Here is a 6,000-nt window from a genome sequence, read left to right on the forward strand (position 1 = left end):
CCTGGCCAGTTCCCTTCCAGAATTATTTGGGTGGGTGAGGCACAGAATAATCACTGCCTCCACGCTATGATTTTTTTTCCCCAAAATTGGATTCAGACAGATACCAGTGGGTAGTCGTGAACATTCCTGTGCACACACTGTACCTTCACCAAGCATGCTGCACCCAATGCCTCACCTTGCACCAACTTTTCATGGGTGGAGGTCTGATTACAGCCTGAATTCACCAAAGTGTGCTAGGTACCCCCTTGGATGCTCACCGGTAGATGGTATGCTTCAGCTCGATTGGGGGTAGTCTCTGACACATTGGGGATCCAGACCACTGCCCCCAGCTCTATCGTATGGCACTGGTCCTGGAAGTGCCCAGGCTCCCTGCAGCGCCAGCACACTGGCCCAAGACTCAGCTCTTCACCATTGGCTTGGGTATCACTCACCTGAGGGGGGGGGGGGGGGGGGGGGACCATGTGCTCAGTGAGCTGGCTGCAGGGGAGTTGAACCCCGCTTCCATGGTGCAGGGACAGTGAAGGGATAGGAGGAAGGGGTCAAGAGACAGAGAGAGAGAGAGAGAAGAGGAAAGATGCCCACCTGCTGCTGGAACTGCTGCCAGATGGTCCTGGCTCCACTCCAGGCAGTGGCACTGGACCCACTCCACTGTTCCTCCTGGCAGCTGAGTGATGAATTGTCCCAGTATGACCGCATCGATGACACCCTTAGTATTGTGATCTTCTGTTCTCAGCCACCACAGGCAGGTGTCCCGGAGCTGGTGGCTGAACACAAATGGCTGGCTGGCTGACCTCCAGAGTCATCATGTGGAAGCGCTGACAATGATGCTCAGATGTGCGGCTGATGCATTGAAAGATGGCTCACTTCAAGCCAGTGAACTCCAGCCTGCTGTCCGGGGGTAGTTGCTGGGTGGTGAGCTGGGCATCTCTGGTCAGGAGTGGAAGTAGGCATGCTGCTCACTGCTTGACCAGCCACCCCATGCCTCTGCGTCTTGCTCAAAGAGCATGAGGAAGGCCTCTGGGTTATTTTGTGGCCCCATCTTCATGTAGTGATGTGGGGAAAAACCACAAACACTGTGGCTGTGGTATCCAGCGATGCAAGCAGGTTTCAGAACACCTAGCAATCCTACTGCTGGGCCTGCAACAGTGCTTTGAAGCTCTGCTCCTGCATATTGCACAAGGCAACCAGAACCTGGTGCTGGTTCTGTTGGGGGTAGTGAGGTCACTGATCAGCTCCTTAAAGGGTGAGGACTCCATGTTGGCGGTTCGCTTCAGGATCCCAGGTTTCAGTGCCAGTGTGAAAGGTGGGACAATGATGCACTTGGACAGGCAGGATACTTTTTTGTTGCTTTTTAATTTCAGCTTTTCAGCTCATTCACTTACACACACACACACACACACACACACACAGGCTCTGCACAAAACTTTCTCCCTCCTTATTAGCCCTCGGCCATCACTAGAACACACAGACACACACACACATGCACAAAACATAAATCAGACACGGGTATGATCGTTTTGCCACTCATCTTCACTGACCTTGGCCTCCATTCACAAACTGGTGCTCGTCTGTGCCACCGCTGCCATAGTTTATAGTGTCACTGTTGTCATACATCAGCTTATTTGATGATTAGACCTTTTTTTTTTTTTACACCTAGCAATTTTTAATTCTGCATATATATGTGTGCAAATTAACTATGATTATTTATTTATTCCCAGCAAAAATCTTCACTGTATAGTGTTTTATAAACTGCTTAACACAAGCCCTAACTTTTGAAATGGCAAGTCTAATCCAGTAAATCAGCTAAATTACATAAAATGTCAGGTCCACAGATTTTATTGTGCAAATATTCATAACCACTGTGAAACAACAAAATGCCAACTGATTGCTGTATTATGCATACAGTTTGATATCAGAAAAATGAGAACTGAATATTTTTAGTGTAACAATGAGATACAGTGTTTTCCTGAAGCATGGATAGAAAAGACCATATATGATGGGGTTTACAGTTGAATTAATATAACCCAACCAGTCAAAGATATGAAAAACAACTGAAGGAGTGCCAAAGTCAACAAAAGGGTCAAGTAGATAGGTAATGAAATACGGAATCCAGCAAAAGATGAAGGCTCCTACAACAATACCAAGAGTTTTTGCTGCTTTGTTCTCATGTTTTACTCTTTATGAAAACTTGGTTACATTCATATCATTTCTGCCCTGCTTCACCTCATCCATTTTCCTTGCATGTTTCTTTTTTTAAATGAAAAATATTTGTGCATACATACAAAACATAACAGAGCATGGGATAAAGAAACATATACATGCATCCAATGCTGCCCATAGTGCATTGAACAAAAGACCACAATATCCCAGGCAACTTATAGATGCAATGTAATCATCCAATTTGTCTACATTTGATTTTGTTGCCAAGAGACTGCAAGAGTACACAATAGATACAATCCAACTCATCACCATGCAACAGGTTTCATCACTCTTGTAGGGTATTGAAATGGGTAACACACAGCTTGATATCGATCAATTGCAATAGAAATAAGATGGAAAATTGATGCTCCAGTGAGGAACATGTCAAAACTAGCATGTACGGTAAAAAGCATCATTCTTCACCATAGTACCAGCAACCATCCACAGACCTGATCATGCTAAATGGCATGACTGTGATTCCCACAAGCAGATCCACAAGTGCCAGAGACATTAGCAAAATATTTGTTGGTGTATGAAGTTGTTTGAAATGAGCCATGGAGATGATGACCACAGAGTTCCCAAGAATCATAATGGTCATGTGAGGGTTTTGCTGGGAATTGAACCCAGATCACTGGTGTAGCGATCCAGCAAACCCCCACTAGGCCACCAGGGGAATGACTGAAGTGCAGAGGCGTGAGGCAAAAGTAGAGTATCAAAAAACAGTTTATTTACAATATATACACTATATACAATCCAGGGCAAAAAAAACAAAAAGTATAATCCAAAGATTCAAAGTCCAAAAAATGAGAAAAGAAGAGGCAAAATACAAAACGCTCAGAAGATCCAAAAGGGTAGAACAAAGTCCAAAGAAAAGAAAAGGCAAAATGCAAAACGCTCAGAAGATCCAAAAGGGTAGAACAAATCCAAAGAAAACAAAATACCAAAAAATACAAGAGCATAAGCAAGGTACACAGGACAGAGGAAACAAACCATAGGTAGCACAAAGACTCCATGACTAGGGACCAAACTGAGGGAGTATATATACACAAAACTAAATGGGAAACAGGTGACACTAATGAGGACAAACAGGCAATCAACACAAACAAAACACAGGAACAGTGGCGGCCTCTAGAGGCGAAAACAAACATGACAAGATAAGGAAATAACAGCAGCCTCTAGAGGCCAAAACAGTCCCAGTCCTAACAGGACCCCCCCCAAGGAGTGTCTCCTGATGTTCCCAGAGCAACCCAGATGGGTGAATGGAAGTCCCGACAAAGTTCCTTATCTAATACATCCAGAGCGGGGACCCAGCAGTGCTCCTCAGGGCCATAGCCCTCCCAGTCCACTAAATATTGGAGCCCACCACAGACCCGGTGGGAGTCAAGCAGGCGGCACACAGTCTGACCCTGGAGGATGCGGGGGGCAGGGGATTCCTAGGGGCAGGGGCATACGTGGACAACAGTATGGGCTGCAACAGGGAAACATGGAATGTGGGGTTGATCCTTAGCATCTGTGGTAACTGGAGCCGGTAGGAGACAGGGTTCACCCTGTGCACAACTTTGAAGGGACCAACGTAGCGAGGAGCAAGCTTGCGATTCTCCACCTGCAGCGGAAGGTCCTTGGCAGACAGCCAGACCCGCTGCCCAGGGCGGAAAACGTGGGCAGGCCTTCTATGGCGGTTGGTCTGAGTCTGGTTTGACCTGGAAGTCTGGATGAGGGTCGTCCTGACCTTGCTCCAGGTCTTGCAACACCGTCTCACATATTGGTTGACCGAGGGCACTCCAGCGTCCTCCTCCTGGTCCGGGAACAGAGGTGGCTGGAACCCGAATTGGCACTGGAACGGTGACAGCTTGGTGGCCAATGACTGCAGGGTGTTGTGGGCGTACTCTGCCCATGGCAGCCAGGTGCTCCATGATGTCGGGTTATCCATCACCAGGCCTCGCAGGGTGGTTTCCAGGTCCTGTTTGAGCCTCTCCATCTGGCCATTGGACTGGGGGTGGAACCCAGAGGAGAGGCTGGCAGTGGCCCCGATGAGCTTGCAGAAGCCGTGCCACACTCGGGAGGAGAACTGGGGCCCCCGGTCTGAGACAATGTCCTGTGGGAGACCAAAAACTCGGAAGACATGATTAAAAATAAGTTTGGCTGTTTCCAGAGCAGAAGGGACTTTGCACAGTGGTATGAAGTGGGAGGCCTTCGAGAATCTGTCGACAATGACCAATATGACAGTGTTACCTTGTGAGTCAGGAAGACCCGTGATGAATTTGACTGCCACATGGGACCAGGGACGCCGGGGAATGGGCAGGGATGCAGGAGGCCCTGGGGACGCTGTCGTGGGTTCTTGGTTCTGGTGCAAACATCACAGGACAAGACGAATGACCTCACTTCCTTATCCATGCTCGGCCACCAGAAGCATCTTTTCAAGAAGTCCAGGGTCCTCCGAGCTCCCGGGTGGGCGGTGAGAGGGGACGAGTGACCCCACTGGAGAACCTTGACCCAGGCTTGACGAGGGACGTACAAGAGGCCAGGTGGCCCCGTCCCAGGACTGGGGTCCTGGCGTTGAGCCCGTCGGACGATCTCCTCGACACCCCAGCAGACAGGGGCCACAATCCGGGACACAGGGATGATAGGCCCAACTTCATTCTCCCTGTTGGTGGCAGAGAACAGCCTGGAAAGCACGTCAGGCTTAGTGTTCTTAGAGCCGGGGTGGTACGATAGGGGGAAGTTAAAACGACTGAAAAACAGGGCCCACCTAGCCTGTCGTGGGTTCAGTCTCTTGGCTTGCTGAAGGTACTCCAGGTTCTTGTGGTCCATCTAAACCAGGAATGGATGTTGCGCTCCTTCCAGCCAGTGCCTCCACTCCTCAAGGGCCAGTTTGACCGCTAGGATGATCCTATGAGCTATGTTGTTGGGGGCATTAAGTCCCTGTTAGGGTTTCCCAAGGCAGACAGGTCCTAGGTGACAGGCCAGACTAAGAGCAGTTCACCAAACCCCTTATGGAAATAAAAAAAAAACAAGGACCGTGACGTCGCCCGGTATGGCACAGCTGGAGCCCCATCCTGGAGCCAGGCCCAGGGTTGGGGCTCGTATGTGAGCACCTGGTGGCTGGGCCTTTGCCCATGGAGCCCAGCCAGGCTCAGCCCGAAGCAGTGACGTGGGCCCAACCTCCTGTGGGTTCACCACCCACAGAGGTAACCGTAGGGGGCCGGTGCAGTGTGGATTGGGCTGCAGTCAAAGGCAGGGGCCTCAATGACCTGATCCCCGAACACAGCAGCTAGCTGTTGGGACATGGAATGTCACTTCGCTGGAGGGGAAAGAGCCTGAGTTTGTGCGGGAGGTTGAAAGGTACCAGCTAGAGATAGTTGGGCTCACCTCCACACACAGCTTGGGCTCTGGAACCCAGCTCCTCGAGAGGGGCTGGACTCTCCACTTTTCTGGATTCACCCACGGTGAGTGGTGGCAGGCTGGTGTGGGCTTGCTTATAGCTCCCCAGCTCAGCCGCCATGTGTTGGAGTTTACCCCAGTGAACGAGAGGGTTGCCTCTCTGTGCCTTCGGGTCGGGGAGAGGGCTCTTGCTGTTGTTTGTGCCTATGGGCCGAAAAGCAGTATAGAGTATCTGGCCTTCTTGGAGTCCCTGGGAGAGGTACTGAGAGGTGCTCAGACTGGGGACTCCATTGTTCTACTGGGGGACTTCAACACTCATGTGGGCAACAACAGTGACACCTGGAGGGGCATGATTGGGAGGAACGGCCTCCCCGATCTGAACCCGAGTGGTGCTTTGTAATTGGATTTCTGTGCTAGTCA

The 6,000-nt window shown here is 50.2% G+C and overlaps 1 pseudogene; it reads right to left on the reverse strand.

Moving 5' to 3' along the window:
* Positions 1–1,893: 1,893 nt before the first annotated feature.
* On the reverse strand, positions 1,894–2,797 carry LOC132871508 (trace amine-associated receptor 13c-like; annotated as a pseudogene).
* Between the last annotated feature and the right edge of the window lie 3,203 nt (positions 2,798–6,000).

The sequence above is a fragment of the Neoarius graeffei genome, chromosome 2, assembly GCF_027579695.1.
Source record: "Neoarius graeffei isolate fNeoGra1 chromosome 2, fNeoGra1.pri, whole genome shotgun sequence".
Classification (NCBI taxonomy): domain Eukaryota; kingdom Metazoa; phylum Chordata; class Actinopteri; order Siluriformes; family Ariidae; genus Neoarius; species Neoarius graeffei.